Genomic DNA, 17,218 nt, shown 5'->3' on the forward strand with positions numbered 1-17,218 from the left:
GATGTGGTCAACCAGGAGGGCAGCCCTCGGCATCACCCTCTCTCCCGCAGGACCCTCCAGATCTACCACTCCATCAACTGGTTCTTCTCCAACCTCTACCGGCCGCCAGCCAGCCGGGTGCGCAACGTGTACACCCTCGCCTTCCTGGTGGAGATGCTCAACTTGGCCGTTGTCCTCTTTGGCTACTGGGCCTTTGGGGTGAGCCCGCGACCCCGGGCCCGCACAGCCTTCCAGACTGCCCAGCTCAGCACTTGGCTTTCCTGGGAGCCTCCACCCAGACGTCTGGGTTCCTGGGGCTGCAGTGTCCCTCCGGAGTTGGGGGTGGGTGTGGTCGTCAGTTCCTTAATAACCAGGCAGACGACAGGCTTTCTTAATAGCAGAGGGTGGTCTGTCTCGCTCCCCACCCCGTTTCTGTCCCTCTATTTAGAATAGCAATTCCACCAACTTCATTACTGAAATGGCTCTTGCTTTCCATGCCCCGTCCAAGTTGCTATGTCGCTGTTTTATTGCTTCTCTGAAAAGCCCCTACTAATTAAGGTGAAAGCCAGATACAAGTGGGGCAGGGGCTGCAGTGCAGGCATAGGGTCTCCTCCGAGCTGGTGGCATGCTTCTCTGTCCAGAGCTTCTGCCCCCGTCCCACTCCACCGCCCACCTCGCGTGCTGAGAATTTGTCAAGGCCCAGACCCTCACTCCAAGAACTGGGGCCGCTTGCCAGCCAGAGTGGGGCTGGAGGGAGGACAAGCCTACCCCGTAGCTCCCTCAGCTGTGGCCTGTGCTCCGTGGTCCAAGGGGAGGGGGGTGGTGACAGTGGGAGCAGAAAGAGTCCCCTCCAACTTCAGATTTTGGGGGGTGAGTTCTGCTCTGTGTCTTGGGGCTCATGGAATTGTGAAGGGCAGCCCCAGCTCTCAAGGAACTGAGCTTTCAACTGAGGAAACAGGACACGTATCTGGGAGCAGCAAACCACAGTCCAAGCTGGAGGGCATCCAGCCTCCATGAGGCCAGATGGGGTCCTGGGGCTCGTAATGAACCCGCTTTGCTTGGGGATGGGAGGGGACGGGGAGGGAAGGTCAGGAGGGTTTCTGGAGTCCAGCAGCATCAGAACAGGCCTTGAAGGGCAAGACAGGAATGAGAGAGAGAAGAGCAGCGGAGCCCAGGGTTTTCAGGGGCCGAGGGAGGGACCCAGGTGCAGGGAGTGATGTAGTAGCGCAAAGCCTCTGTAATAGAGGACTTGGAGGCTGGCACACAGAATGAGGGGAAGAGGGGCCCCCGAGATCCAGGCTAAGAAGGGAGATGCCTCCTAAAGCGCCTGAAGCGTGAGGATGGCGGGGACAGGGGAGGGAGGCGCTCTCGGCCACACATCCCTCCGCCAGCCGCTTCCTAAGCCGCCTTTCTGGCTCCAGTAGAAAGACTCTGCCGCTGACCTGGTGGAGTCGCTCTTGGAGGAGACGGCGCCCAAGGCCTTCCTGGCGATGGGGCTCATCCAGTTTGGCACGATGCTGGGGGACCGGGCCCTCTACCCGCGGAAGGCCTTGCTGGGGAAGTGTGCCTTCCAGGTCCTCGGAGTCCTCCGCGCCCACTTCTGGCCCTTCTTCATCCTGCCTGGTGTCACCAAGAGGTACCCTGACTGCCTTGCCGGCCCTCCTTTCTCCCTCCCCCCCCCCCCCCCACGCCCCCGGCCAAAAGAAAAAAGGCAGGGCTTCCCTGGTGGCGCAGTGGTTGAGAGTCCGCCTGCCAATGCAGGGGACACGGGTTTGTGCCCCAGTCCGGGAAGATCCCACATGCCGCGGAGCAGCTGGGCCCGTGAGCCATGGCCACTGAGCCTGCGCGTCCGGAGCCTGCGCTCCGCAACGGGAGAGGCCACAACAGTGAGAGGCCCGCGTACCGCAAAAAAAAACAAAAAAAAAAACAAAAAAAAAGAAAGAAAAAACGCAAAGATCCACCTGCACGGGGAGCATCTTGCAATTCCGATGGAGTGAGAAGCAGAGGACTGAACCGCTGATGTATCCCCGAGCAGCTTTGTAAATAAGCTCGAGAAATATTTATCAGGCCTTGTAAACCTCCCCCAGGGACTCCCCTGGCTCAGCCCAGCTGTACTTTCGTTCCCTCCCTACGAAAAAGGCCAACGCCGGGCCTGCCAGGGAGACTAGGAGATGGCCGGGTTCCAGCTGAGAAACGGCGGGGGACGCAAGGTGGCATTGACCTGCCACCCCAGGCCTGGGCTCCAAGCCCAGATTTAGAGCAGCAGAGACATCAAACCTCCCCTGGACCCCAGGGCCTGGCTCGAAACTTGTCTCCAGAAGAAACGTTTGCAGCAAACTTGCCGGGGGCTCATTTCTCCCCGTTCTGCCAAGAAGCACGTCAAGAGCTTCCCGAGGCCCTTCTGATTAGATGATCTCCTTTCGGCCCAACGAAGAAGATTTAAGGATTATCTTAAGAATAAGTCAGCAGCCGAGCCGCAGACAGCCCGAGAGGGGCGAGGTTCTGACACCTGGAGCTGCGGCCCTGGCTCCTCTGTCAGGAGTAGGTGAGTGGAGAATAAAAACTTGCCTTTTTCAGGAAAGTAAAGGGAGCCCAGGTGTCCCCAGAGGCCACCTGCAAATCAAATCATTTGAGGAAAAATAGTGTTACTTTTTTCTTCCTTTCTTCCCCAACTAACAATTATGCTTGAAATAATAACCCCAGTTTTCCTCCTGGCTTTGATGAGCTCAGTGCACTGGGTTCCTGAGCCCCCTCCTATTCCTGGGCGGGGCTGTGGAGGCCCAGGTGTGACTGAGATGCTCCCCTTCTCTGGGCGTTTGCAGGAGGTTTAATCTCAACCACGTGGCTCAGATCTGGTACCTGGTGAAATGCATCTACTTTGGCCCGTCCGCCTACCAGATCAGGTGCGACTACCCAAACCAGATCCTCGGAAATTTCCTGACCAAACACTTCAACCTCATCAACCTTATCTTGTTCAGAGGGTGAGTAGAGAACGGAGCTTCAGATGTACCTGGCAGGGGCCCACTGGGGCTTGCAGGGCCCATCCAGGACAAATTCTGGGCCCATGTCTGGAGGTACGGAGTCTCTCTGATGGGACCACGGCCGAGGGGGTCCTGGGACCCCTGTGTAGGCTGAACCAGGGCAAGGGGGAACCAGCTGTGTTTGCACATCTTCCCTGCACACTCTCTCCTCATTGCAGCGCACGAGACCCCGTGGCCCGATCCCGCCCGCGTCTCCTACCTCACTTTGCATCCTTCCCCTCCGTGGGCCCCTGCGGCCGCTCTGTTCCCAGACTGTGTCCAGCTGTTTCTCACCTCTGGGGGTGCTGCTGTCCTGGAAATCCTCATCCCACCCCCTTCCACAGAGTTGCCTCTGTTCATCCTTTAGGTCCCGGCATAAAGACCCTCCCCAGCTGCCCAACTGGAGCGTCTCTGCCACTCGCTTTGCTTATTCCCTTTGTAGCACTTACCACGATCTAGAAACGTTTAGCTACTTAGTGTCGGTGTCTGCCAACCAGGATGTTCTGTCGCTCTTGTTAACCCGCATAGCCTAGATACTTAGCATGGGGCCTGGCAGAGTGTAAGATTACTTGCTGAAAGGATGGAGGATACATGGGGTGGCTGGGATGGGGCGGGATGAGATGGGAAGAGACAGGATAAGATGCATGAGATGGTGGATGGCGCTGGACGGATGGATGGGGTGGGGGAAGGGCAAGGACGAGATGCAGTCGCACGGACAGGTTGGATGGATGGATGGGCTGGACCCCTGGGTGGACCAGTGCCCTCCAGCCTCGCAGTGGTCCTCTCTGCTCCCAGGTTCCGCCTGGTGCCTTTCCTGCTGGGGCTGAGGGTTGTCATAGACTGGGTGTGGACTGACACTGCCCTCATCCTGTCCAATTGGATATGCCTGGAGGACGTGTATGCCAACATCTTCATCATGAAGTCCTGCCAGGAGTCCGAGAAGGTGGGCACGCAGCAGCTCCTGCCTCTCGGGAGGCTTGGAGGTGGCAGCTTTCCTGGTCTCAACCCGTCCCCCCGGAGCAGTGAGGTTCCTGCCCTACCCAGTGGGCCGGATGCTCACCTCATGGCGTGGCCCAGGCCCTGCTTCACTCTGGGCTCAGGAGTTTGTAGTAAATCCTCCATAAAATGGCAGACTTTATGTTAAGTTCTCCCACCATCATCTCACGGATGCTCAACCCCCCTGAAGAAGCAGGTACCATTTTTTCCCATTTTACAGAGAGGCAGGCAGCTCAGCATGGCTTTGGGTTCAAGGTCACACGGCTGGGAAGAACGAGGGGTCGGCACTTGGGTCCAACTCTCTCTGACCCCAGCACTTTGGACCACTAGACATTCCCTGAATTGACCACCTTCCCCCAACTTTGGGGGGGGGGTCACTCACCAACCTGTCCCCCACTGAGTCTGTATCTGCCTGGCCCTGACCTGCTGCCCCTCTTCTGCAGAAATACCCCCGGCCGCCTGGGCGGCAGCAGAAGAAAGCCATGAAGTACAGGGTTGGGTGCATCGCCATGTTCGCTTTGGTCTTCCTCATGTGGTTCCCCCTGGTTTTAATGGCCCTGTTGAAGACAGTGGGTGGGGTGACCAACCAGCCCCTGGATGTGTCGGTCAAGATCGCCATCAACAGCTACAAGGTGGCTGGAGGGGAGAGGGGAGGTGCCGGCACCTGCTTCCCAGACCGAAACGCTTGTTCTCCAAGCTGTGGTCCTAGGTGTGGGTTCAGAGCTTAGACCGGCCTCTGAGCCTTCGTTCCTGTTCTTTCCCCCACACGTACCCTTCCCATTTCCTCCTCCTGCCAGTTTCAAAAGAGAAGAGATCTGAGTCTCTTCCTCAAGTCTGGCCCCTTGGCATTTTAGTTCATTGCAGCTTGTGTGTTTACTTCCAATGCTCATCACCCCAGAGAGAACAGAGGTTCTTTGGACTCAGCTCGGCCAGTTTTCTGAAGCCTACCTACCCCACTGTCCTCCTTCCTCCCAGACCCTGTTCTCCATGAGCGCTCAGCAGCTCATGGAATCTGGTCGCCTTCTCGGATGCAGACTGTGACCGGCTGACCCAGCAATACGCCCTCCATCCCGTGAGCGTCTCCCAAGCCCAGGGCGGCCACTGGGCACCATGCATTTCCTTCTCCCATATCCCAACCAGATATCAACACTTCATAACGCTCCAATTGTTAAAATGCAATAGACCTGGCATGGGGAAGAGGCAAATCCATGCCACGAGCACACAGAGATGAACCCAAACGACGACCAGAGAGGCGCATCGTGTCCTGATGCAGGTTCGCTTCTCTCCCTCTGCCCCCAGCCCGCCATACCGTTCCTAGTGGGCTTCAGACCAGAGGACATCACTCTCGCCAAGATCGGAAGTCAAGCTGTGGGGCATCAGCCCTGCTGACCAAACAGCAATGGTCCAGGGGCTCACCAACGCCACTGCCATCTACATCACCACCTCCTGGACCGTTCAGAGGTAATCTGGTGCCACCCAAACCCACAGCCCCGTCTTAACTCCCCAGATCTTACAGGTCAACCATAGGAGTCCACAAATAATAATCATAATGACTGACCTTGAATGAGGACCACGTGGGTGTCAGGCACTGTGTCCATCCTTCCTCCCTTCCTCTCTCTCTCACTTCTCTCTTTCAAAAAACAATTTCTACTTTGAATTTATTCATTGTTCACCAATCTTTCACTATGGTTAACTTTTTAAGATTAATTTGGTTTTGTTTTAATTTTATAGACGTATAATTGAGAAACATTGAGAAAAGTGGATGCATATAGACACATATATATACATATGCATATACGATAAGTGCAATTTGATGAACTGTCACACCCTGAACACACATGTGTAACCAGCACCCAGCTCAAGAAACAGAACCTCACCCCCCCCTCAGAAGGCTGCCTCGTGGTTCCCTTGGTCGCTACCCCCCCCCTCAAGGGAAGCCACTACCCTGACTTCTAACAATACAGATGAGGTTTGCTTGGTTAAAAAAAAAAATCAGTCAGTGTGTTTTGCTTTTATTTTGTGATACAGAATACTAGAATAAAACAAAAAACATCTGTTTAATTTTTAATTATATGCTTAGAAAGAAAATGTTTTTAAAATGGACTTTCTGAGGGACAAACAATATATTACTTGTCCCCCCAATATTTTGACATTATGTTAACGGACTTTTTATTTATTACCTTTTGCTTTATAGTCTATTTTGCGTTTTGTTGTAGGTTTTTTGAGGAAGGAATTTGGAACTTTATGGGGTACAATGGTGCAACGATGCTAGTTGAAGGCTGAACAGCAATGTGCCTTCATGGTAACTTTTTTGAGGCAAAACTTACAATAAATTCACAGATAAGAGTACAATTTTTGTTGAGTTTTGAGTAATGCAAATACCCATGTCATCACCATCCCAGTCAACAGATAACATCTCTGTTGTCCCAGAAAGTTCTCTCAAGGCCCTTGTAGTCCATGCCTTCTGCAACCACTGCTCCAATTTTTTTTTTTTGCGGTACGCAGGCCTCTCACTGTTGTGGCCTCTCCCGTTATGGAGCACAGGCTCTGGACACGCAGGCTCAGTGGCCATGGCTCACGGGCCCAGCCGCTCTGCGGCAAGTGGGATCCTCCCGGACCAGAGCACGAACCCGTGTCCCCTGCATCGGCAGGCGGACTCTCAACCACTGCACCACCAGGGAAGCCCCAGCACTGTGTTTTAAATTTTGGTTCCACACGTTCATTGCTGGCACATAGAGATGTGGTCGATTTTTCTTGTTGATCTTACATCTTGCAAGATTGCTAAACTCATTTCTTACTGCTAGGAGGGGTTGTTTTATTTGAAGATGCCTTCGGATTTTATACATGGACAGTCATGTCATGTGCAAACAGACAGTTTTATTTCATTCTTTCTAATCTGCATGCCTTTTCTTTTACTTGCCTTTTTTTTTTTTTTTTTTTTTTTTTTTTTTGGTCACACGGCTTGGCTTGCGGGATCTTAGTTCCCCCACCAGGGATTGAACCCAGGCCCTTGGCAGTGAAAATGCGGAATCCTAACCACTGGACAGCTAGGGAATTCCCTTTTTCTTGCCTTATTAAAGTAGCTGGAACTTCCAGTGCTATGAGTAAGAGTGGTGAGTTGGACATCCTTGCCTTGTTCTTAATCTTAAGAAGAAAGCATCCCGTCCTTACCCATAAATTATGATGTTAGCTAAAGATTTTTGAAGTGTTTATTAATGGGTTAATATCCCTTCTATTCCTAGTTTTTTGGAGTTCTTATTGTGAATGGATATTGAATTTTGTCAAAGGCCTCTCCTGCACCTGTTGAGATGATCATATGCTTTTTTTCTATGGTCTATAGATAGGAATTACATTCATTTATTTTCCAACGTTACACTAACCTGAGTTCCCAGGATAAACCCCACTTCATCATGAGGTATTACACATATAGATATAATTGGATTCAATTGGAAAGCATTCTGTTAAGGAAGTTTGCATCTATCTTTATGAGGGATACTGTGCTATAGCTTTCTGTTCCTGTAATGTGTTTGTCTGGTTTTGGTCTCAGGGTAATGAATTCGGAAGTGCACTGTCCTATTTTCTGGAAGTTTACGCAGAATTGGTATTATTTCTTCCTTAAGTGTTCGGTAGCACTCGCCAGCAAAGCCATTTGGGCCTGAAGCTGTCTTTGCAAGAAAGTTTTCCAATTTCTTTGATGTTTATAGAGCTATTCATGCTATATATTTCATCTTGAGTGAGCTTTTATAGATTGTGTCTTTTAAGGCATTTGTCCCTTTTATCTCAGTTGAATTTACTGACAAAACGTTGTTCATAACATTCACTTAGGCTCTTTAACGATGGCCTCTAATTCTGCTATTGGTAATTTATATCTTTTTTCATTTTGCCCCCTGCTAAATCTGACCAGAAGTTTATCAATTTTATTGATATTTTCAACAAGCCTTTGCTTTTACTGATTTTACTATATTGGTTTTCAGTTTTCCCTTGTACTTGGGGCTGATTTTACCGTTTTTGTTTTTTTTTTTTTTTATGGTAGAACTGTAGGTCACTTGAGTTTTTTCCTGCTTTTCTAATACAAGCATTTAATGCTTGAAATTTCCCTCTACGCATTAACCGCATCCCACACATTTTAAGTTATGCTCTAATTTTTACTCAGTTCAAATACTTTCTCATTTCTATTGTGAATTCTTCTTCAAGCCACGGATTATTTAAAAGTGTGCACTTTAGTTTCAGATATTTGTAATTTTCCAGCTATTCCGATACTGATTTCTAATTTAATTCCACTGTGGTGAGAGAATATTATCTGTAGAATTTCAGTCTTTTAAAATTGATTAAGAGTTGTTTTATGGCCCATAATATGATCATCTTGATGAATGTTTCACGTGTCCTTGATAAGAATTATGTTCTGCCATTGTTTTTGGTAGTATTATTGTCTTCTCTATCTTTACTGATTTTCCATCTATCTATTGTATCAACTATTGAGAGAAAGTATCAAAAACTGTAATTAACTCTGGATGTGTCTGTTTCTCCTTTGAAATCTGTCAGTTTTTGCTTCATGTATTTTGAAGCTCTATTACTTGGTGTATAAATATTTAGTAGGATTAGCTCTTCTTGATGAATTGTCCCCTTTATCATTATGAAATGGTCCTCTTTATCCTTGTAGTAGTCCTTGGTCTTAAATCCACTTTGACTTGTTTAACATAGCAGCTCCAGCTTTCTTCTGGTTAGTGTTACTAATGTATCTTTTTCCATCCTTTTATAAGTTTTGAAGTGGGTTTCTTACAGACAGCATAGATTTGGTTATTATTTTTATATCCAATGTTACAATCTCTTCCTTTTAACTGGTGCATCTAGACTATTTGCATTTAACATGATCATCGACATGGTTGAGTCTGAATTATCTTGTTGCATGTTTTAATATGTACCGTTTGTTTTTCATTTCCTTTTTCCTCTTTGTGTGTGTGTGTGTGTGTGTGTGTGTGTGCACGGCTGGAAAGAGTTTCAAGGCCACAGCACAGGGAGTGGGACTGCAAACAGAATCTAATGGTCCCCATGAGTTGAGCAGAGTTGGGGTGTCTAGGAAGGCCACAGTGGTGAGAATTTGCAAGTCAGAGTAGGGAGGAGAGAGAGCTGAACACAGAGAAAACATTGGACATCTGTAGAGAGTTCCTCTGAGTCTGTAGCTGAGTGTTGATCATTATACATGTGCAAGGAAACTATCAAGGTGGAAAGAAAAAACACACTGGAAAGCAACAGGAGGAATATTACCTGGAGCTGAAACTGGCCAGGAATAATTTGTAAGCCCATGAATGATAGAGGAAAGACCTCATAAGACATGGGGTATAGAGTATGGTGCTCATGACCACTGTCTTAGGTGTTGCTTGTTATTTCATTGGTTTCTGCTTTTATCTTTATTATCTCCTTTATTCTGTTACTCGGGCTTAATTTGCTCTTCTTTTTCCAGCTTTTTACAAGGTAAATTATATCTTCGATTTTTAAACCTTTCTGTCTTTTCCAAAACAAATTAAAATCTATAAATATCCCTGTAAGCACTGCTTCAATTGCATCTGACAGATTTTGATTTGTTGAATTTTCCTTGTCATTCAGTTTGACGTATTTAAATTTTTTCTTTGTGATCTCATCTTTGAGCCATGTGTTATTTAAACATGTGTTGCTTAATTTACAAATATCTGGGAGCTTTACTATATGTCTTTTTTGATTTCTAATTTAATTCCATTGTGTTCATAGGGAAAAAAAAAACAACCTCTGTAAGTTTTCAATCTTTTGAAATTTACTGAGACATTTTTTGACCCAGCATATGGTCTATCTTGATACATATTACATATTTACATGAAAGAATTATATTCTGTAGTTGCTGGGTATGGTGTTCTATAAATGTCAATGAGGAAAGATGGTTGATAATAACGTTGGAATCTTTTACGTGTTTATTAATTTGGGGGGTCCAGTTTTACTATCAGTTTCAGAGAGTGTTAAAATCCATCTATGATTATGGAATTTTCTATCCCTTTGATTCTATCAAGTTTTTGCGTCATGCATTTTGAAACTTCAGTATTAAGATGCATATACATTTATGGTTGTCATGCTTTCCTGATGGATTGTGAAATGTTTTCATTATCATTATGAAATGTTTTATCATTATGAAATGTTCCTTTTTATCTCTGGCAATATTTTTCTTGTAGTCTGCTTGTGTGACATTAATGTAATCATACTAACTTGTGTTTACTGTTTGCATAGCAAATTTTTCCCATCCTTTTACTTTTATTTTTTTTTTTGCTGTACGTGGGCCTCTCACTGTTGTGGCCTCTCCCGTTGTGGTGCACAGGTTCCGGACGCGTAGGCTCAACGGCCATGGCTCACGGGCCCAGTCGCTCCACGGCATGTGGGATCTTCCCGGACCGGGGCACGAACCCACGCCCCCTGCATCGGCAGGCGGACTCTCAACCACTGAGCCACCAGGGAAGCCCCATCCTTTTACTTTTAATCCTTGTCTTTGTGTTTTAATTATTTCATGTAGATCACATGCAGTTAGATCTTGGATTTTAAAATCTAATTGGACAATATTACCTTTTAATTAGAGTGTTTGGTCCCTTTACGTTTTAACACAGTGATTGATAAGGTCAAGTTTAAGCCTACCATTTTTCATGGTTTTTTTTTTTTTGGGGGGGGTCGTGCCGCATGGCATGTGGGATCTTAGTTCCCTGACCAGGGATTGAACCTGTGTCCCCTTCATTGGAAGTGCAGAGTCTTAACCACTGGAGAACCAGGGAAGTCCCTTTTGCTATTTGTTTTTAATCTCTCTTTTTTTTGTTTTGTTTTGTTTTGCTTTTCTGTTTTTTGCCTTCTCTTAGGTTAACAGAAATGTTCCTGTATTTTTAATATTCCATTTAAATTCCTTGTTATCTTTTCAAATATGCATCTTTACACATCGTTTTTAATGTCTGTTCCAGGGATTATAATATGCATTACTTTTCCCCCCAATTTTTCATTGGGGTAAAATAGACATAAAATTTACCATCTAATCATTTCAGCTATTTTCAGTGGTATTAACTTCATAATGCGCTGCCGTCACCACCATCCATCTCCAGAACGCTTTCCATCTTGTAAAACTGAAACTCTGTCCCCCTTAAGTATTAACTCCCCATTCTTCCCTTTCCTCCGTACCTAGCAATCATCATTCTACTTTCTGTATCCATGACTTGGAGTACTCTAAAAGCCTCATATATAAGTGGAATCATACAGTATTTTTGTGACTAGATTATTTTATTTAGCATAATGTCCTCAAGATTCATCCATGTTGCAACATGTATCATGATTTCCTTCCTTTTTATTTTTTAAATTTTTATTTATTTATTTAAATTTACTTATTTATTTATGGCTGTGTTGGGTCTTCGTTGCTGTGCGCGGGCTTTCTCTAGTTGCAGTGAGCAGGGGCTACTCTTTGTTCCAGTGCGCGGGCTTCTCATTGCAGTGGCTTCTCTTGTTGAGGAGCACGGGCTCTAGGTGTGGGGGCTTCAGTAGTTGTGGTTCTCAGGCTCAGTAGTTGTGGCTCGTGGGCTCTAGAGAGCAGGCTCAGTAGTTGTGGTGCACGGGCTTAGTTGCTCTGCGGCATGTGGGATCTTCCCGGACCAGGGCTCGAACCCGTGTTCCCTGCGTTGGCAGGCGGATTCTTAATCACTGCGCCACCAGGGACATCCTCCTTCCTTTTGAAAGCTGAGTAACAGTCAATTGTATGTATAGACCATATTTTGCTTATCTGTTCATCCACTGATGGACACGTAGGTTGTCTCCACATTTTGTGAATAATGCTGCTATGAACATGGTTATACCAATATCTCTGAGACACTGTTTTCAATTCTTTTGTGTGTAAACCTAGAAGTGGAATTGCTGGTTCATATGGTGATTCTATTTAAAATTTTTTTAGGAGCCACCATACTGTTTTGCACAGAGGCGGTACCATTTTACATTCCCACCAACAATGCACAAAAGTTTCAACAGTATCACCTTCTGGTTTTTTGAGACTAGCCACACTAATGGGTATTAGGTACCCATTATAGTTAGTTCATTGTAGTCTTGATTGCATTTCCTAAAAAATTCTTGATGTTGAGCATCTTTTCATGCACTTATCAGCCATTCATATATCTTCTTTGGAGAAATGTCTGTTCAAGTGCTTTGCCCATTTTTTAATCAAGTTGTTTGGGGTTTTTTGGTTGTTGTTGCCAAGTTTTAGGAATTCTCTCTGTATTCTGGATATTAATCCCTTATCAGTTATACAATTTGCAAATGTTTTCTCCCATTCTATGAGTTGCTTTTCTATTCTGTGGATAGTGTCTTCTGATGCACAAATTATTATTATTTTTTTGTGTTATGTGGGCCTCTCACTGTTGTGGCCTCTCCCATTGCAGAGCACAGGCTCCGGACGCACAGGCTCAGCGGCCATGGCTCACGGGCCCAGCCGCTCCACGGCATGTGGGATCTTCCTGGACCGGGGCACGAACCCGTGTCCCCTGCATCGGCAGGCGGACTCTCAACCACTGCACCACCAGGGAAGCCCCTGATGCACAAATTTTAAAATTTTCATGAAATTCATTTAATCTATTTTTACTTCTGTTGCATGTGTCTCTGGTGTCATATCCAAGAAATCACTGCCAAATCTAATATCATGAAGCTTTTACCCAATGTTTTCCTCTAAGAACTTTATAAGTTTAGGTCTTACTTTAGGTCTTTGATACATATTGAGTTAGTTTGTATACATGGTGTTAGATAAGGGTCCAACTTCATTCCTTTGCATGTGAGTATCCAGTTTTCCCAGCACAATTTATTGAAAGACTGTCCTTTCCCCATTGAATAGTCTTGACACCCTTGTCAAAAGTAATTTGACCATATTTGCAAGAGTTTATTTCTAGGCTATTCCATTCCATTGGTCTATATGTCTGTCTTTATGCCAGTACCACATTGTTTAGATTACTATAGCTTTGTAGTAAGTTCTGAAATCAGAAAGTATGAGTCTTCAGGCTTTTCCCCCTTTTTCAAGGTTGTTTTGGCTATTTGGGGTCCCAAGAGATTCTATATGAATTTTAGAATGGGTTTTTCTATTTCTGCAAAAAATGTTATTGAGGTTTTTATAGTGATTCCATGGAACCTGTAGATTGCTTAAGGTAGTATTGACATCTTAATAGTATTCAGTCTTCCAAATGAATTTATGGCATAGAGAGACCACCTTATCATCCTTTTAATATCTGTAGCATCTGTCATGATATTCCAACTTTCATTTCTGATATTTATAATTTGTGTCTTTTCTCTTTTTATTTTGCTCAGTCTGCTTAGAGAGTTATCAAATGTATTGATTTTTCAAATAACTAATTTTTGGTTTCCTTTATTTTCTCTATTTTTCTATTTTCAATTATACTAATTGCTGCTTTGTTATTTCATTCCTTCTGCTTTCTTTGGGTTTAATTTGCTCTTTTTCTGTTTCTAAAGTGGAATTCTAGATTATTTACTTGATACTTCCTCTTTGATCCATGGGTTATTTAGAGGTATGTTGTTTAATTTCCAGATACCTGTTATCAGTTTCTAGTTTAAGTCCATTATGGTCAGAGAATATACACTGTATAATTTTAATTCCTTTAAGTTTAATTTTTTAATGACTCAGAATATAAGTTATTTTAGTGAATGTTCCACTTACACTTTTTTATCTTTATTTTTTTTAATTAATTTAATTATTTATATTTTGGCTGCGTTGGGTCTTCATAGCTGTGCGCTGGCTTTCTCTAGTTGCAGAGAGCGGGGGCTACTCTTCGTTGCGGTGCGCGGGCTTCTCATTGCGGTGGCTTCTCTTGTTGTGGAGTGTGGGCTCTAGGTGCGTGGGCTTCAGTAGTTGCGGCATATGGGCTCAGTAGCTGTGGCTTGCAGGCTCTAGAGTGCAGGCTCAGTAGTTGTGGTACGTGGGCTCAGTAGCTGTGGCTCGCAGGCTCTAGAGCGCAGGCTCAGTAGTTGTGGTGTACGGGCTCAGTTGCTCCGTGGCATGTGGGATCTTCCCAGACCAGGGCTCAAATCCATGTCCCCTGCATTGGCAGGCGGATTCTTAACCCCTGGGCCACCAGGGAAGTCCGGACTTTTACACTTGAAAAGAATCAGTATTCTGTTACCATTGGCTGGAGAGGTCTGTAAATGTCAACTAGGTCAAGTTGATAGTGTTGTTCAGATCTTCCATATCCTTGCTGATTTTCTGTCTACCTATTCTGTTGATTACTGAGAAAGCAGTGATGAGGTCTCCAAACATAACTGTGGATTTGTCTATTTCTTCTTTCAGTTCACTCAGTTTTTGTCTTGTGTAGTTTGGTCCTCTGTCATTGGGGCACCCATATTTGGGATTGTTATATCTTCTTGGTAAGTTCTTCTCTCCTTATGTAATGGCCCTGTTTATACCTGGTAGTTTTTTTTTTGTACTGAAGTCGTCTTTTTTTGTGTGTGTGTGATACGCGGGCCTCTCACTGCTGTGGCTTCTCCTGTTGCGGAGCACAGGCTCCGGACGCGCAGGCTCAGCGGCCATGGCTCACGGGCCCAGCCACTCCGCGGCATGTGGGATCTTCCCGGACCGGGGCACGAACCCGTGTCCCCTGCATCGGCAGTTGGACTCTCAACCACTGCGCCACCAGGGAAGCCCTGAAGTCTTCTTTGTCCGACGTTAATATAGCCACTTCTGCTTTATTTTGATTTGTGTTAACTGTGTCTTTTTTCCATCCTTGTGCTTTTAATCTGTCATTATGAGCAGCCAGCAAACTTTTTCTGTAAAGGGCCAGTGCGCAAATCTCAGGCTTTGTGACCGCGTAAGGTCTCCATCTCCTGTTCCTCACAACCCGTAGCAATTGTAAAAACCATCCTCTAAAACAGTTCATGTGCTGGATTTGTCCTGTGAGCCAGTTTGCTGCTCCCTCTACAGTTAAATTTAAGATGCATTTCTTAGAGACATAATCTAATTGGGTCTTTTATTCCCCCCAGTCCAATGTGGTAATATCTGTTTTTAATTGCCGTATTTAGACCATTCAGATTTAATGCAACTATTGCTATAGTTGAATTTAGGTCTACCGTTTTATTATTTTTCTATCTTCCTCATTTTTCCCTCTGTTCCCTTTTCTGCCTTCTTTTCAATTATTTGAATTTTTTTTTTTTAGTATTCTATTTATTGTCCATTGAATTTTTGACTCTATCTCTATGTTACTTTTTAGTTGTTGCTTTAGGGATGATGTATCTCTCTCCAACTTTTCACCATCTATTTAGTGCTAATACTTTACGGTATGTGTGTACTGTATGTAAAATATAGAAACCTTATAATCATATAGTTATCTTTACCATCTCTATGCTATACCCTCACCTGCTGTTACAATTGTCAAGTATCTTACATCTACATACATTGAATCTCCCCAACAATGTTACCCTGTTTGCTTTTTAAAGTTATACGGATTTTAAAGTGCTCAAGAGACGTGAAGCAGAGTCCATTATATTTGCCCAGATAGTTATCTTTTCTGTTGTGCTTCCTCCATTCCTGATGTTCCAAGTTTTATTCTGGTATCATTTCCCTTTTGTCTGGAGAACATTCTTTCATATTTCTTTTCAAGCAGGTCTGCTGGTGATGAATACTTTCCATTTTTTCTTTTTCTGACTAGGCCTCTATTTTGCCTTCATTCTTAAAAAATATTTTTGCTGGATTTAGAATTCTGAGTTGACGGGCCTTTTGTTGCGAATTTCCAAGCATGCTGTCTTGTTTCCCTGTCTTTTGATCACCATTGTTTCTGATGAACCGTTTCCAGGCATTGCTCCCCTCCATGTAATGCATCATTTTTCTCTGTCTGCTTTCAATCTTTTTCTTTATCTTTGGCTTTCAGTCACTTGATTCTGATGTGCCTGGGTGTGGTTTTGTTTGAGTTTATCCTGTTTGGAGTTCTTGAAGCCTCTTGAACCTGTAAAATTTATGTCTTTTGACATATTTGGGAAGGTTTAGCCATTATTCTTTCAAGAGAATTTTTTTTTGGTTTGCATTCTGGTGGAAACGGTGAATGTTTGGGCCATTCAAAACAAATAAGTTCTGGAGATCTACTGTAAAACACAGGGCCTACGATTAACAATACTGTATTGTATACTTTGAAAAATACTTTAAATTGTATAGTTTTAAAAATTGCTTAGAGGGTAGATCTTATGTTAAGGGGCTCTTAACCACAAAAGGAGAAGAAAAATGAAGGGGCGGGAGGAAGCTTTCAGAGGTGATGGATACGGTTATTGCGTCAATAGTGATTTGACAGTGATGATGGTGTCCCGGGCTCCAAACACAATTACCTGTCATCTGTAATGTAGATCTTTTATTATAGTTTATAATTTATAACTAGAAATCTGTAATTTACTGCATTAGCTATCTGTAAGTTTTCTGTCAGTCATATCTCCATAGAGTAGTTAAAAAATTCTTTTTCTGCCCTCATCTCTCCCTCTTTTAGGAATTTCAATGACTTGTTAGATCTTACAATATTGACTAACAAATCCTGAGGCCCTCATTTTTAAAAATCCTTTCAGTTCTTCAGATCAGATCATTTCCATTGATCTGTCTTCAAGTGTACTGACTCTTTCCTCTGTCATCTTCATTCTGCTATTAGCCTATTCGGTGAAATGTTTATATCTTATACTTTGCTTCTCAGTTCTAAAGTTTTTATTTCTTTTTAAGTAAACTTTTTCTTTAATAAAAGTTTACATTTGCAGGAGGTTGTAAAGATAATAGTCTTTCCAAATACCCCTCACCCTGTTTTCCCTAATGTTAACCTCTTTCATTGCCATAAATTATGGTATGTTTGTCACAAGTAAGATAACATCGTGGGTACATTATTCTTAGCTAAACTCCAGACTGTATTTGGATTTCACCGGTTTTTACACTTATGTCTTTTCTCTTTTTTTTTGGTTCCAAAATTCAATCCAGGAATACCACATCACATTTAGTGATTCTTTGTTATAGTTTGTCTCTCTTTGCCAAAACTTGTTTTTTCCATTCATTTCAAGACCGTACGGCTTTACCTCATGGAGGATAATTAGAACAGCTGCTTCTAAGTCCTCGTCTGATAATTCCAACATCTGGGTCATCTCAGGGCTGTCATCTTTCGATTGCCTTTTCCCTAGAGATTTGGTCAGAGTTTTCCTCGTTCTTGGTGTGCTGAGTAATGCTGGAT

The sequence above is a fragment of the Monodon monoceros genome, unplaced genomic scaffold (assembly GCF_005190385.1).
Source record: "Monodon monoceros isolate NGI ecotype Baffin Bay Population unplaced genomic scaffold, NGI_Narwhal_1 Super_Scaffold_13, whole genome shotgun sequence".
NCBI lineage: Eukaryota > Metazoa > Chordata > Mammalia > Artiodactyla > Monodontidae > Monodon > Monodon monoceros.